Raw genomic sequence first — 17,646 nt, forward strand, 5'->3', positions numbered from 1 at the left:
TCTTTCCTTCATTTTCATTTTCTGAACTGCTTTACTGAAGTCTATGGTATTATGTTGCATATGTGTGTGTGTGTGTGTGTGTGTTTATTTGTGCTGATAAATAAATAAAGGGAGACTAGTATAGATCTATTTCAAGCTATTTAGCTCTCATCAGCTAGCCATACCCTTACTGGGATTTGAACCTGGGCTATATTACATACTAGGCAGACTTCTTAGCCATTAGGCCACAGGCTCTTATCCGTTATCAGTGAAGCCAGGGTGAAAGTTATCTATTAGATTTTTTTTATTCCTGTCGTGATGGACTCTTGTGACGAGCCGATTGACAGATGATGGAAGCAGTTAGCTTCCTCCCATAATTGGGGCTTACCAGGGGTTGTAAAAAAATAAAAAATAAAAAAAATATTATGTATGTATGTATGTATGTATGTATGTATGTATGTATATCATGTCTATGGTTTTCATTTTTAAGCCTTGTTTAAATTGGTAACTTATTTGTTTTCACTTTTTATGTTTCCTTTTATTGTTTTCCAAATTTTACCAAGTACTTCATGTAAACCTAGGCTTCTCCTGGTTATTTTTCACCAATCAGCTATGCTTTTATTACTTTCATTTTTAGGAACTCCGCACACTTTGAATTCCTTGTCCCAATAGTTTTTTTCTGTCATGAAATCTTAACTTCCTATTGCCCCAATTTTCTTTAAAATCCCTTTTGAAAACTAAAATGCAAACTTGGCTATACTTATTAGCTTTAGTTTCCCTTAAAATGAGTAACTACATAGGGTCACTTCCCCCCAGTATTTCTATTACAATTTCCTTATGGAATAGAATAGACTACAGCTGGAAGGGACCTTGGAGATCTTCTAGACTAACCCCCTGCCTAAGCAGGAGAACCTATATCATTTCAGTTAAGTGTCCTCAGTGACTTGTATCAAGTCAAGGATAGCTGATCTTTTGCTGTTTTCCCAACCTTTGAAATAAAGAATTGTCAGCAAGGCAAAACAGACATTTCCTGATATGACCTTGCTTGATAAAATTTGTACACCTACAGTTTTCAGGAGAATTGATTCCCCCACCCCCTCACCACAGCTTTGTGACTCTTCAAAAGATGCAATTTGAATTTTGGAAGACATTTTTCCTTAAGTAGGCAGGTAATAGTAGCCTCTCAACATTAATATTATTTTTATTCATGACTTAAATTGTTTTAGTCCATATGCTCTCTATACTACTGCCAAATCCATTCAGGTAGATATCTGAGTACATTTGGAAACTTGTACAAAATAGTACATTTGATTGTCCTTTTCTATTGCTTCTACAATTGTTTAATAAAAGAGCAGGTTATAATTGGTAGAACTCCCCGATACAGAGCTTTCAGACCAGCTGAGGTAATCCTACTGGAATATATGTACTTTCGCAATTATAGACTTATATTCTTACTCTTAATTTATCTAATCAATTTAGCAGTTGATTTTGTTTCAAAAAACATCCCGTTAATAAAAGATACATTGGTAACTTAAAATATTTTAAAGATTTTTCTCCAACTTCAAATGATACAGAAAATATTAGTTATAACCTGCCATGCTTGTAGATAACTCCTGCAGTTATATTTTCTTGCCAAATTTGTATAATTAAAGTAGCATTGTTTATGAGACACTATCAATCTGCTCTTTAATTTTGTGAACAGAAGAAAAAGCCTGTTGGAACAGATAACATCCAACATCCTGTTTCCTACCAGCTGTCCCTTGGAAGCTTAAATAGAAGCAAACAGCGTTTTCCCTAAGGCTCAATGGATGTCTCATTAAAGTCAGGCATATTCTAAGCAACTCTTAATATTAGCTTCCATCAGTTGACCCATATGGGCTATTATCTAGCATGCTATTAAGGTTAGCAGAGTTACTGCACAAAAATATCTCCTTTCAAAACCAAAGAAATTGTTATCACCTTCAGTAATAGAGGTTTTTTTTCTTTTAGTTTAAAATTTTGATTGTCATTGGATTCAGAGAGGCTGGGTTAATCCTGCAGCTTTTCAGAGAATATAACTTAAAGAAAAAGCAAAAAGAAGCCTTAAAGGTATATACTTATTACAAAATAGCTGCTTACAGAAAGGTCATTCAATTTAGAAATCTTAACTGCTTAAGCAAAATGCTGAGAAATATTAAATGTGCACTTTGATAAAGAACTGCTTTGCATGAATAACAATGCATGGTCTCAGAGTTCTAGCTCCAGTGCAACTTAATAATACTTGGAATTTGGAGAATCATTTTTATTACTTTGCAAACTACAACAGTGATACAACAGATGATATAGTTATACCTTTTCGACTGTTGTAGCTTGAAAAGAATTAGACTGTTCTTCCAGCCATTTAAAATAAGTGTAACTCCACACCAACCAGAAGTGATCTAGACATTTTAACCAGGGTGGAATTTACTTACCTTCCCTACCAATTCGCAAATGTGAGCGCACACAATAAGCTTTGCACGCATGCACTTTTCGCTAAAAAGGAGACTAAATGGGATGCCATAGAGCTTGTGTGGATGGGGGGGGCCACCCGCGATTTCTGCTACCGGTTCAGGAGAACCAATCTGAACCGGTAGACTACCAACTTCTGGTTTTAAGTGTAATTGGCAACATTCAGAAATGTTTTCAATCCTCTTTGGAAATCTGAACCAAACTGACCCTATTCAAAAAATATACTTCAAATTGAATGTGCATGGTTTAAATTAATTAACCTCAACACATTGCTTTTCTAAATGAAGTAAAACCCATTATCAGCCTTTAAAAGCTTTGATCTAATTTCTTCCATCTCCCCCCCTCCCTTTTTTTCTTTACTCAAACCTGCATGCCCAGAGTCACCTCCTACATCATTTTTTTCTCCTTCTCTTTCTCCCTATTTGTGCCCAGAAGCTGAAGTTGCTTTAAAGGGCTATATGTCACTGACTATTTGTGGGTAGAATAAATGACCAGTTTTTAAATTCTAACTCAGCTGAAGGTTTTATTTATGGGGAGGATAGCTGGTTAATTTAGAATTTGATGAATGGTTTAGTTTCCAGAAGAACTTTGCAGATAGAATATAAATAATACAGATTCAGAATAAAAGCAGCTCCTTTTATCTTCTATGTTCATCAATGTCACAATGGAAAATTGCCTAGCAACATGTCCAACAGTTCATGTTAAGCACTTTTTATTTTACTTTGAGGAAAATATGGTTGATGATCATCCATCCATCCATCATCTATCTATCTATCTATCTATCTATCTATCTATCTATCTATCTATCTATCTATCTATCTATCTATCAACTGTCATCTATCATCTTATCTTCTATCTGTTATCTATCTGCTATCTGTCATATATCTTTTACTCATTGATCTAAGCTCTGAGTTAGGCTTTTTAAAAAACATAATTGAAACAGTTCTACATTCAGCCGGACCATCTTTATGTGATTCTGCTACAATATTCACAAATTCAACAGAATATATGCAAACAACTTACATGTGGACAGATCATAAAAATCTTAATTTTCCCAGATTCTTTAACCACATGGGAAGTAAGCTGTACACTGAGACACATACAGACATATCAATAGAAAGAGGATGAGACCTTCCCTCTCTCTCTCTTGTTTTAATGTATATTCTAGTAGAATTTTTCAATGTAATATATGCAACAAACAGAAATATAAAGAGAAGACATTTTTAAAAGAAACCATACATACAATTATGCCTTCTGCCCATCTTTCTATCAAGTAATTTTCAGTTTAATCTTTTCCCCATTTTCTTCATCCAAAAGAGAAACCTTATTGCAAAAAATCCCAAGGTGTTTCGATAAGCAATAAAAACTCAAATAGAAAAGAACAAAAAGTGCAGAGAAGAGCAACAAAGATGATTAGGGGACTGGAGACTAAAACATATGAAGAACGGTTGCAGGAACTGGGTATGTCTAGTTTAATGAAAAGAAGGACTAGGGGAGACATGATAGCAGTGTTCCAATATCTCAGGGGTTGCCACAAAGAAGAGGGAGTCAAACTATTCTCCAAGGCACCTGAAGGTAGAACAAGAAGCAATGGGTGGAAACTAATCAAGGAGAGAAGCAACTTGGAACTGAGGAGAAATTTCCTGACAGTTAGAACAATTAATCAGTGGAACAGCTTGCCTCCAGAAGTTGTGAATGCCCCAACACTGGAAGTCTTTAAGAAGATGTTGGATAGCCATTTGTCTGAAACGGTATAGGGTTTCCTGCCTAGGCAGGAGGTTGGACTAGAAGACCTCTAAGGTCACTTCCAACTCTGCTATTGTATTATTGTATTAATATTGGGTCTTGATCTGTATTTATCCATATATATGAGATTCAGAATATTGGAGCTTAGGAATAATAGACAGCAAATGTGATTCTTTTCTTCCTAGATATGACTTCAGCTGAATGTATGAAAAGGGCTTAACAATCCAATGTCACACATCTACTAAGAAATATATTTCACTGACTTAATTCTACTTATTCCTGAATTAGTAGATAAAAGTCTGGCTGATTTTAAAATGGCAATTTAAATGTAATTTATTCAGAAGTATTTATTTTTGAATAGAAGTATTTCTTGATAATAAGTATATTGTCTTCGGGAATTAGGTCACTTAAATCTGGAAAGGTTTAGAGCTAAATGATAACGCCTACCTGAAATATTATTATAATGTACGAATGCTTACATTTTGATCTCCTGGCATAGAATTTAATCTTCCGTCACGTGTGTGTGTGTGTGTGTGTGTGTGTATGATTATTAAGAGAAAAGTAATTATAAAATAAGCAGGGATGTAAGTAGAGTAGGATTGGCTTTGACAAAGGAGTTGTGTGTTCTACTTTTGTTAAGCCTATTTTAGGAAAGAGACTATAATACCCACATAGTATTGGCTTCAAAAAGTCAATTTTCTTTCATTTTAAATAACAAATTAATTTATACACTCATGCCAACAGACTTGAAAAACTTTCCCCAAATTGTTTATGTTTATGTTTGTTTATGTTTATTTCATTTGTATGCCGCCCTTTTCCCCCGAGGGGGACTCAGGGTGGCTCACAACTCAAAACAAGGGAAGGGGGGATACAAACAATTTGACAACAACACAAAACAATACATAATTTAAAAGCGCAACAATCATACCATTCGAGATAGGGGCACAGTTCTTTAGTCCCAGGCCTGTCGGAACAGCCAGGTTTTAAGGGCTTTGCGGAAGGCCTGGAGGGTGGTGAGGGTGCGAATCTCCACGGGGAGTTCATTCCAGAGGGTCGGAGCAGCCACAGAGAAGGCTCTCCTCCGGGTAGTCGCCAGTCGACACTGGCCAGCGGATGGAATTCGGAGGAGGCCTAGTCTGTGGGATCTAATCGGTCTGGTGGAGGTAATTGGCAGCAGGCGGTCTCTCAAGTACCCAGGTCCAATACCATGAAGGGCTTTATAAGTGATGACTAGCGCCTTGAAGCGTATCCGGAGACCAATAGGCAGCCAGTGCAGCTCGCGGAAGATAGGTGTTACGTGGGTGAACCGAGGTGCACCCACGATTGCTCGCGCAGCTGCATTCTGGACAAACTGAAGTCGCCGAATGCTCTTCAAGGGCTGCCCCATGTAGAGCACGTTGCAGTAGTCCAGTCTAGAGGTCACAAGGGCACGAGTGACTGTAGTGAGTGCCTCCCGGTTCAGGTAGGGACGCAACTGGTTCACCAGGCGAATCTGGGCAAATGTCCCCCTGGTCACAGCTGACAAGTGGTGTTCAAAAGTCAGCCGTGGGTCCAGGAGGACTCCCAAATTGCGGACCCTGTCTGAGGGGCATACTGTTTGACCCCCCAGCCTGAGAGATGGAACACTTGGCCAATTAGTAGGAGGGAAACACACCAGCCACTCGGTCTTATCTGGATTGAGTACAAGCTTGTTAGCCCCCATCCAGTCCCTAACAGCCTCGAGGCCCTGGCACATCACGTCCACCGCTTCATTGAGTTGGCACGGGATGGACAGATATAGCTGCGTATCGTCCGCATACTGGTGGTATTTTATCCCGTGCCATCGAATGATCTCACCCAGCGGTTTCATGTAGATATTAAACAGTAGTTGTAGTTGTAGTTGTAGTTGAGTTTATTTATAGGCCGCCCTTTTCCCTGAGGGGACTCAGGGCGGCTAACAACTTGTATGGGAGGGGAAAACATACAATAACATATAAACACAATGTATAATTAAAATCGAGCAACATTCATTCAACATTCGGGTGGGGGCAGATTATACTCTTTACCCCCAGGCCTGGCGGTATAGCCAGATCTTGAGGGCTGTGCGGAAGGTTTGAAGGGTGGTGAGGGTACGAATCTCCACGGGGAGATCGTTCCAGAGGGTCGGAGCTGCTACTGAAAAGGCTCTCCTCTGCGTAGTTGCCAGCCGGCACTGGCTGGCAGATGGCACTCGGAGGAGGCCTAATCTGTGAGATCTTATGGGTCGAGAGGAGGTGATTGGCAGGAGGCAGTCTCCCAAGTACGCAGATCCACTACCATGAAGGGCTTTGTAGGTAGTAAGAAGCACCTTGAAGCGCACACGGAGATCAACAGGTAGCCAGTGCAGCTCGCGGAGGATAGGTGTTATGTGGGTGAACCGAGGTGCACCCACAATCACTCGCGCGGCCGCATTCTGGACTAGCTGAAGCCGCCGGATGCACTTCAAGGGCAGCCCCATGTAGAGCACGTTGCAGTATTCCAGCCTAGAGGTCACGAGGGCGCGAGTGACTGTTGTGAGAGCCTCCCGATTCAGGTAGGGTCGCAACTGGCGCACCAGGCGAACCTGGGCAAATGCCCCCCTGGTCACAGCCGACAGGTGGTAATCAAAGGTCAGCTGTGGGTCCAGGAGGACTCCCAAGTTGCGAACCCTGTCTGAGGGGTGTAAAATTTGGCCCCCCAGCCTGAGCGATGGAACACTAACCAAATTTTTGGGAGGGAAACACAACAGCCACTCGGTCTTTTCTGGGTTGAGTACAAGCTTGTTAGCCCTCATCCAGTCCCTGACGGCCTCAAGACCCTGGTTCATCACGTCCACCGCTTCATTGAGTTGGCACGGGGCGGACAGATACAGCTGCGTATCGTCCGCATATTGATGGTATCTTATCCCGTGCCTCCGAATGATCTCGCCCAGCGGTTTCATGTAGATGTTAAATAGTACGGGGGACAGGACCGACCCCTGCGGCACCCCATACGTTAGGGGCCTCATGGTCGATCTCTGTCCCCCCAACCAACACCGACTGCGACCTGTCCGAGAGGTAGGAGGAGAACCACTGCAAAACAGTGCCTCCCACCCCCACCTCCCACAGTCGTCGCAGAAGGATACCATGGTCGATGGTATCGAAAGCCGCCGAGAGGTCAAGGAGAACCAAGATGGAGGCGTGGCCTCTATCCCTGGCTCTCCAGAGATCATCGGTCAATGCGACCAAAGCGGTTTCTGTGCTGTAACCAGGTCTGAAGCCGGACTGGAAGGGGTCCAGGTAATCGGCTTCCTCCAAGGACCGCTGGAGCTGGTAGGCCACCACCTTCTCAACAACCTTCCCAATAAAGGGGAGGTTGGAGACTGGACGGTAATTGTTAAGTACGGCTGGATCCAAAGATGGTTTCTTCAGGAGGGGTCTCACCACCGCCATTTTAAGTGCGACGGGGAAGTGCCCCTCCCAAAGCGAGGTGGTAATAACCGCTTGGATCCAGCCCCGTGTCACCTCCCTGCTGTTAGCAACCAGCCAGGAGGGACACGGGTCCAGTACACAGGTGGAGGCACTCACAGCCCTCATGGCCTTGTCCACGTCCCCGGGGGTAACATCCTGAAACTCAACCCAGCGATGGTCTACCAAATCGTCCACTCGTGCCTCGGCTGGATCTGCAAAGGTGGAGTCCAAATCCGACCGAAACCGAGCAACTTTGTCCGCCAAGAACTGGGCATAGTCTTCAGCCCTACCCTGCAAGGGGTCCCTCGTATCCCTCTTATTTAAGAGGGAACGGGTTATCCTAAACAGGGCGGCTGGACGCAACCAAGGTGGCAATATAAGATCTCTTTGCTGCCCTAAGTGCCCTGATGTACTCCTTGGTGCAGGTTGTTAAGAGTGCTCGGTTCGATTCGGATTTATCGGACCTCCACAGGTGCTCTAGGCGTCTCCTCCGGCGCTTCCTCTCCCGGAGCTCCTCGGTGAACCAAGGAGGCCTCCGGGATCCGCCGCCTTGGAGGGGCCATAGTGGCGCAATCCGGTCAAGGGTCTCCGATGCTGCCGAATGCCAGGCAGCAACCAGAGTCTCTACCGGACTGTGGGCGAGAGTATCAGGAATAACCCCAAGCTCCGTCTGGAACCTCAAAGGGTCCATAAGTCGCCTGGGGCGGAACCACTTGGTCGGTTCCTCCTCCCTACAGTGGGGGTTTGGTCTTCGGAAGTCAAGCCTCAGTAGGCAGTGGTCTGACCACGACAGGGGTATGATCTCATTACCCCTCAGACCAAGATCACAAGTCCACTGCTCCGAGAGGAATACGAGGTCGAGCGTGTGACCCGCAGAGTGGGTTGGGCCCCGAATTATCTGGGTCAAGCCCATGGCTGTCATGGAAGCCATGAACTCCTGCGCCCCATCAGAGTGTTCACCGAGCGTAGGCAAATTGAAATCCCCCAGGACCATAAGCCTGGGGAACTCAATTGCCAGCTCGGCTACCGACTCAAGGAGCGAGGGGAGGGCTGCTGCAATGCTGTTGGGAGGCAGGTACGTTAGCAGCAGACCCACTTGACCCTTGAGGTCCAGCTTCACCAGCAGGGACTCACACCCGACAAGCTCCGGAGCAGGGATCCTACGAGGTACTAAAGACTCCCGAATAACAATAGCCACACCCCCACCCCTTCCCTGAGCTCTTGGCTGATGAAGCACCTGAAATCCTTCTGGGCACATCTCTACGAGGGGGACTCCTCCCTCTGGGCCCAGCCAGGTTTCAGTAATACATGCCAGGTCTGCCCCCTCGTCTAAAATTAAGTCCCGGACGAGGGGAGCCTTGTGAACAACAGACCTGGCATTTAGCGACAACAGCCGGAGACCAGGGTCCTGATTACTCGCGCCATCTGGCCTCGGAGTGGGACTCATAGGGCCGGAAGGAGGGATCTCTGTGACGTAGCGAACCCTCCTTCCCCGGTAATGGCCAGCCCTAAAGTCTCCGCCATATCTGCCCCTCCCCGTTATGACCGTAATGCTCCGGCCCACTCCCGTGTCTGTGGTCCCCCCGACCACACCTATAGCTCCCGCATTCCCTGACAGGCCCTCCGAATCAGACACACTCATTCGTTCACTCAGACAATCCCCATGTGATAATTAAAAACACATAAATACAGCAATATAGGGTAATAAAAAAGTGGGAGCATTCACTCAATCGCGTGCAATCTCATACACTCATCATACCAATTAAAATTAAATTAAAATTTAAAAATTAAAAATTAAAAAATTGCGCAGCGTGCAAAGAACGTATGAGGCTTATATAGGAGGAGGGGACAGGACCGAACCCTGCGGTACCCCATACGTCAGGGGCCTAGGGGTCGATCTCTGCCTTCCGACCAACACCGACTGCAACCTGTCCGAGAGGTAAGAGGAGAACCACCGTAGAACAGTGCCTCCCACCCCCACCTCCCGCAGTTGTCGCAGAAGGATACCATGGTCGATGGTATCGAAAGCTGCTGAGAGGTCAAGGAGCACTAGGATGGAGGCATAGCCTCCATCCCTGGCTCTCCAGAGATCATCGATCAATGCGACCAAAGCGGTTTCTGTGCTGTAGCCAGGCCTAAATCCCGACTGGAAGGGATCTAGATAATCAGTTTCCTCCAAGGACCATCGGAGCTGAAAGGCTACCACCTTCTCAACAACCTTCCCCACGAAGGGGAGGTTGGAGACTGGACGATAGTTGTTTAAGACGGCTGGATCCAAAGATGATTTCTTCAGAAGGGGTATCACCACCACCGCCTTTAGAGCAGAGGGAAAGAACCCCTCCCGAAGGGAGGCGGTAACAACTGCCTGGATCCAGCCCCGTGTCACCTCCCTGCTGTTAGCAACCAGCCAGGAGGGGCACGGGTGCAGTACACATGTGGAGGTACTTACAGCTCCCATGGCCTTGTCCTCATCCTCAGGGGTAACAGCTTGAAAATCAATCCAGTGATGTCCTGCCAGATTCTCCCCTGGTGCCTCAGCTGGTTCTGCGCAATTGGAGTCCAGGTCCGCCCGAAGCCGAGCAACTTTATCCGCAAGGAATTGGACGTAATCCTCAGCTCTGCCTTGCAAACAATCGCTCGTATCCCTCCTATTTAGGAGGGAACAGGTTATCCTGAACAAGGCGGCTGGGCGCGACTCAGCGGAAGCAATCAGAGAGGCAATGTGTGTTCTTTTAGTCGTCCTAATTGCCCGGAGGTAAGCTCTGATGCTGGATGTTAAAAGTGCTCGGTCTGACTCGGACTTACTGGATCTCCATCGTTGCTCTAGGCGTCTCTTTCAGCGCTTCATCTCCCGGAGTTCCTCAGTAAACCAAGGGCCCTCCTGGATCCACTGCCTCAGATCGGCCGTAAAGGCGCAATCCGGTTAAGAGCCTCTGTCGCTGCTGAGTTCCAGGCAGCAACCAGAGTCTCTGCCGGACTGCGGACGAGGATATCAGGAATAACTCCAAGCTCCGTCTGAAAGCCCAAAGGGTCCATAAGTCGCCTGGGGTGGAACCACCTAATCGGTTCCTCCTCCCTACAGTGGGGGTTTGGTCTCTGAATGTCAAGCCTCAGTAGGTAGTGGTCCGACCATGAGAGGGGTAAGATCTCGCTACCCCTCAAACCAAGATCACAACTCCACTGCTCCGAGAGGAATACGAGGTCGAGCATGTGACCCGCCGAGTGAGTCAGGCCCCAAATTACTTGGGTCAAGCCCATGGCTGTCATGGAAGCCATGAACTCCTGCACTCCATCAGAGTGTTCACCGAGCGAAGGCAAGTTGAAATCCCCCAGAACCATAAGCCTGGGAAACTCAATTGCCAGCTCGGCTACCGACTCGAGGAGCGAGGGGAGGGCTACCGCAACGCTGTTGGGAGGCAGGTACATTAACAGCAAACCCACTTGACCCTTGAGGTCCAACTTCACCGACTCACACCCGACAAGCTCCGGAGCAGGGATCCTACGAGGTACTAGGGACTCTCGGATAACAATTGAAATCTAGCAGGGTCGCTATAACATGGAACTAAATGAATGAAGAATATCTGGCTTTAGCTGCCCTGGATTGATGTATCTGTTCCAACGATATACACTCCTGTCCAGTTCATCGCCCCTTCTAAATATCTTCCTTTATTAATAATAATTTCTCTTTTGACCTGTTGTCCATGAATTTGGTATTAAAATATGCACATGTATTTGTCTATATTTTTGTATCTTTTTTTCTACAGTTCACACATTTCCTGCTTGATTTTCTCTAATGAAAACATTCTGTGCACAGTTTCTGTGATGCAAACTGTAAGGTTCCAGCATTTTTTCCCTGAGCCACTGAGATGCCAAAGAGAGTGAGACTCGAGACGAGGCTTGCAAAATTATCAGCTTTTATTTATGGCCATAGCAAAAGCTGGGTGACAAAACTATATCCAAAGCATACAAACAAATGCATGTAAGAAATAGCCACAGCCTGCCAGAGTGGCTCAGAGTATTATATGCATATTAGGCAGATAGAAACAAAGTTTATCCAATCAGAGGCAAAGATTCATTACTAACGTGTGATCTTTAAAGCGTTCTTTTGTTCAAGTTCCTGTCTCTGTCTACCTTATCTGTTGAGTGTTCCTATAGCCTTGTGTAGGGAGTGGCAGTCCTCCTTTGCCAAGTTGTTTTTCGGCAGAATGCTTTAAGGATTTATGAGCCAGGAAAACTGCCTAGTTTGGTTCCTTTATCTATGCAGCCTATGTAACAGTTTCTTCTATGTTTTCAAGAATGTCCCTAGCTTTGAAGCCAAGAATAGAAGCTAGACACAGTGGTGAGATAACGTTTGCAGTCCAGTATTAAGGTTACCATTTGCTAGGCTAGAAAACAACTAATTTCTGACAGTATACAATAATATAAGCTAAGGTGACCAGACATCCCGCTTTTGGCGGGACACACCCGCTTTCCAATGCATTTTCCCGCGTCCCGCCCGCTTTTTTAAAAAGCACGCTTTTTTTGGCGCTCGCAGCTCCCGCCCATCAGCTGCTAGCTTGCTGGGCTGGCTCATCGTTCTGTTCTCTATCCTACCTCCTACCTACAAATTTAAGCCAGCCCAGCCTGCCGCTCACAGATTGGATTGGCCTGGACTCCAGCCAATCAGTGAGCTGGCTGGGATGGAAAACGCGGCGTGCTTAAAGTTTTCCATCCCAGCCAGCTTACTGATTGGCTGGAGTCCGCTTAGCATGCCGCATGAGTCCCCCGCCCATCCGTTGCCGCTCGCATGGGCGGGGTAGCGTAGCGAGTGAGCAGGGAACGAGCTCGCCTTTCCAGCTCCACTTCCGGACAAGCTGTGGAAAAACCTCTGCGAAAAGTGCCACCTGGGGTCGCCGCTTCTTCTCCGAACTCAGAGTAAGTGACGGGCGGGGCGAGTGAGGGGGGGTGGCGGGATCGCCACCCGCTGCACTGCAGCTGACTCACCCCGGGCCGGGCGGGCTGGGAGGCTCTGGGCGTCCGGGCGGGAAGAGCACAGAGAAAGGCAGAGCGGCGCTCGACGTGACTCTGCTATTTCTGCTGGAGGAGTCCCTAGATAGGGAAGGCGGGTGGCGAGGCAGAGCAAGGGAGCGCAAATGGCGGATCCCGGGCTCATATGCAGAGGGAGCTCTCCAGGCACAGGAGCGCTGGAAAAGTGCTCCGCTCATGCACCCACCGGGACGGAGCACGCTCGCTCCAGCCCTGCCTGCCGGCACGACTTTGAAGTGTTGGCTTGCCGCTTGCCTTCCACTTCGGCCCGCGCGGAAGGCAATCCAGCCCTTTCAAAGTCATGCCGGCAGTTTAGAACTCGCCCGCCATTCAGCGAAAGATGTTTCGCTGAATGGCGGCTGAGGGGCACGCTAAAGTGCCAGCATGAGTTTGAAGGGCTGGCTTGCCGCTTGCCTTCCACTTCGGCCCGCGCGGAAGGCAATCCAGCCCTTTCAAAGTCATGCCGGCAGTTTAGAACTTGCCCGTCATTCAGCGAAACATGACTTTGAAGTGCTGGCTTGCTTGCCGCGTTTCCCCGGAGCGCTCGGGCTCCTTCTCTGGGCAGAGTTGGAGCCTATCCTCCACCTCCTCCCAACGGAGGGGCGCCCTAAAAAAAAAAAAAGGAGCCAAGCCGTTCCAAAGATGTGAAGGGAAGCAACCAGATCGCAGCGAGGAGAAGGAGGAGGAAGTAAATACAAGTATAATAAATACAAGTATTTATTATACTTGTATTTATTATACTGTGGATTTGGTCTGCATCAACCTGCCGCCTCCCCTCACCAGGCAAATCGCGGTGAAAACTCTGGGTGAGTCTCTGCGGAGAGCTTGGCGGGCAGCTGGCTGGACTTCTAAGAGGTGGGGGGGAGGAGCGGCAGCTCCTTGAAATGGAAAAAAGGCTTGCTTCCCCCTCCCCAATGAGACGCCTTCCAAGATAATAGGAGAGGAGAGCTAAGAGAACAGGGCGGGGGTTGGGAGAAGGCATGGGACCGGGCTCGGATTTGCCATTTGAGAGAGAGAGAGAGAGGAAGGGGGAGAACACGAGTGTGTGTATCCCTCCTTCCTTCAGCCCAACACTCTAGCCCGGCTTGGCTCCCGCTTCGTCTGTCCTGCCTCTTCGCTTCTCTGTTCGATTGTTGAAAGTGGGAGCCAAACCGGGTCATTCCTTCCAAGAGGCAAGTTTCCGTTCTCTTAGCTACGTTCTGCCTTGTGATTGCTGTCTCCAGGCTCTCCTCTCCTATTATCATGGAAGGTGTCTCATTTGGGGGAGGGGGGGCAGGCCTTTCTCCATTCAACAGATCCAATATACAGAGTTTTATTTTTTGGCCCTAAAAATATTGTCACTGAGGATGACAGAAATTTCTTCATCATTGCTATTGGCCTCAAGTAGCAAATAATTAAACATGGTTTTTAGTGTACTTAGTTAGCTATCTGCTTTTTAACATTACATGGTATCAGTTTCAAGAATGCATGCAATCCTGAAAATTTGTAACAAACTTGTTGAAGGGCCTATGAAATATTTTCTAGTTTAGTGTAGAATAAGTATTCTTAATAAAAGAAAAAGTCATTTTTATTTAATCAATTGCATTCCTGTTTATAATGGCATTAATTAACTAAACTGGAAATAAATCTATGTTTTGCTAGAGTTTTAAAATTAAAAAACCTTACATTTTGTTGCTATTATTTTAATCAGAGTTTTGCCAAGTGAAATTATATAATGGTTCCTCATGTCTCTGTAATTTTCTAAATCTCATCCAGAAGTACCACAGAATCTGGCATTTTCAGCAGAATGATGCTGATGCTAATAAAACATCCTGATTTTTGGTGAAAGGATGGAAAGAGGAAGGAAGGAGGAAGAGAGATCTAAAGAGCAGAAAGACAGAAGGCAGATAGGCAAGAGGAAGGAAGGAAGGAGAAAGAATGGAAAGGAAGGAAGGCTAGAAGGAAGAAAGAGGGAGGGAGGGAGGGAGGGAGGGAGGGAGGGAAGGAAGGTGAAAGGAGGAAGGAAGGAAGGGTACTTCCACTTGTAGGCCTGGGACTGAATGCAGGAGGAGTCTCTCCATAGGATCAGCTGCTCCTCTGATCATGGTCTATGAAAATATTACTGCCTGCCTGATGCAAATTTAGACAGATGGTGCTTTGGGCTGCCCCTCAAATCCCCCCTTTACTCCTCCCCCTGTAGAATTCAGCCCCCTGAGTTTTGCCTTTGAGGGGCATGTGTGGTTATGGCGGATGGCAGAGTCAGCTGGAGGTTGAGAGGGGATTGGGGCTTTTGTCCGCCTGTGGAGTTCTCCCCATGGACAGGATGGGATGTTGGCATGAAAGGGATCTGGGCACAATCTCACCTGTTCCAAGTAAAGTTGCCTTTTGCAATTGGCTACCGGTAATCCTCGACTTACGACCAGGATTGATCCCCCAATTTCTGTTGCTAAGGGAGACGTTTGTTAAATGATTTTTGCCTCATTTTGCGACCTTTTATTGCCACGTTAAGTGAACCATGGTGGTTGTTAAGTCAGGAACATGGCTGTTTAGTGACCAAAATTACAATGGCATTGAAAAAAGTGACTGATGACCATTTTTCACACTTAGCGACCATTTTCACACTTAGCAACCGTTGTGGCATCCTCATGGTTACGCGATCAAAATGTTGATGTTTGGCAACGGATTCGTATTTCTGATGATAGTTTGAAATGGTGACAGTATAAATTATTGCTGGTGTAATACTTAACAATGGTTTTTAAGGATTTCTTTTATTTATAGAATACCTTTTTTATTATTTTGGGGGGATTTTTACTTTTAAATTGTTTATAAAATGTATTTACTACAAGAAATGTTCCTTTTTGCAAATGTGATCTTTTCAAATCTTTGTGATGCAATATGTTCAGACCAGGTTTATGTGTCTCAAAGTGGCTGCTATTCTATGGGCAGGCCAGGTTGGTGCAAGGCAGCTTTGCCAGATTTGGTGTGTTTCACCCTCATTGAATTTTATATCGTATAAAGAATGGAAGGAGGAAGGAAGAGAAAAAAGGAGGAAGGGAGTGAGTGAGGAAAGAAGAGGATGGAAGGAGGGAGGAAGGAAGGAAGAGAGGGAAAGAGCAGAAGACAGATAAGGTGAAGGTAGATAAGCAAGAGGAATGAAGGAAGAAGTGAGGAGTCTCGAGGAGGGGGAAAACATTTAGTGACCAAAGTTACAATGGCATTGAAAAAAGTGACTGATGACCATTTTTCACACTTAGCGACCATTTTCACACTTAGCGACCGTTGTGGCATCCTCATGGTTATGCGATCAAAATGTTGATGTTTGGCAACAGATTCGTATTTCTGATGATAGTTTGAAATGGTGACAGTATAAATTATTGCTGGTGTAATACTTAACAATGGTTTTTAAGGATTTCTTTTATTTATAGAATACCTTTTTATTATTTTGGGGGGATTTTTACTTTTAAATTGTTTATAAAATGTATTTACTACAAGAAATGTTCCTTTTTGCAAATGTGATCTTTGCAAATCTTTGTGATGCAATATGTTCAGACCAGGTTTATGTGTCTCAAAGTGGCTGCTATTCTATGGGCAGGCCAGGTTGGTGCAAGGCAGCTTTGCCAGATTTGGTGTGTTTCACCCTCATTGAATTTTATATCGTATAAAGAATGGAAGGAGGAAGGAAGAGAAAAAAGGAGGAAGGGAGTGAGTGAGGAAAGAAGAGGATGGAAGGAGGGAGGAAGGAAGGAAGAGAGGGAAAGAGCAGAAGACAGATAAGGTAAAGGTAGATAAGCAAGAGGAATGAAGGAAGAAGTGAGGAGTCTCGAGGAGGGGGAAAACATTTAGTGACCAAAGTTACAATGGCATTGAAAAAAGTGACTGATGACCATTTTTCACACTTAGCGACCGTTGCGACCATTTTTCACACTTAGCGACCGTTGCGACCATTTTTCACACTTAGCGACCGTTGCAGCATCCTCATGGTCACGTGATCAAAATTTTGTTTGGCAACAGATTCGTATTTATGCTGGTTTCAGTGTCCTGGGGTGACCTTTTGACAAAAAATTTTTTTTTAATCAAGCCCCCCCCCCGGTCAAGGGTGTCCCTCTTTTCCAATCTGAAAATCTGGTCACCTTAATATAAGCAGAAGCAAATATTGATTCATATTGATTCATATACTCTTTCAAAACTATATTAATATTCTGAGAAGTGCAGATTTTGATCTGCATGTGAGATCCAGGTTTTTTTATATAATCAGTAGGCTCAGCAAAATTGCATCCAGACTTGCATCCACGTTACACCTATCCTCCACGAGCTGCACTGGCTTCCGATCGGTCTCTGGATACGCTTCAAGGTTCTAGTTGTCACTTATAAAGCCCTTCATGGTATTGGACCTGGGTACTTGAGAGACCGCCTGCTGCCAATTACCTCCCAAAGACCCATTAGATCGCACAGGGTTGGCCTCCTCCGGGTTCTGTCTACCAGCCAATGTCATCTGGCTATGACCCGGGGGAGGGCCTTCTCTGTGGCAGCTCCGGCCCTGTGGAACGAACTCCCCGCAGAGATTCGGACCCTCACCTCTCTCCAGGCCTTCCAAAAAGCCGTTAAAACCTGGCTGTGTCGGCAGGCCTGGGTTTGATGAGCTCCCTTCCCCTCTCGACTTGTGTGGCTGTTGGCTATTTTAACTGCTTGTCTTGTACCTTTGTGTTCCCTTTCCCCCCTTGAGTTGTTCGCCGCCCTGAGTCCCGCTGGGAATAGGGTGGCATATAAATAAAACAAATCTCAATCTCTTCTAATAGATTTCTTTCACAATCATTCTTCATCTAGATCAGAAATGAGGAATGATGGCCCCTCTTTATGAATTGTGGACTTTAACTCCCAGAATTCCTGAGCTTGGAATTGAAGTCCACAAGTCATAAAAGGGCCATCATTCCCCACCCGTGGAGGTAGATAAATCTCTGCCTAAATGGAGTGTTTCTGAGAGATG

Source organism: Thamnophis elegans, chromosome 8 (assembly GCF_009769535.1).
Source record: "Thamnophis elegans isolate rThaEle1 chromosome 8, rThaEle1.pri, whole genome shotgun sequence".
Classification (NCBI taxonomy): Eukaryota; Metazoa; Chordata; class Lepidosauria; order Squamata; family Colubridae; genus Thamnophis; species Thamnophis elegans.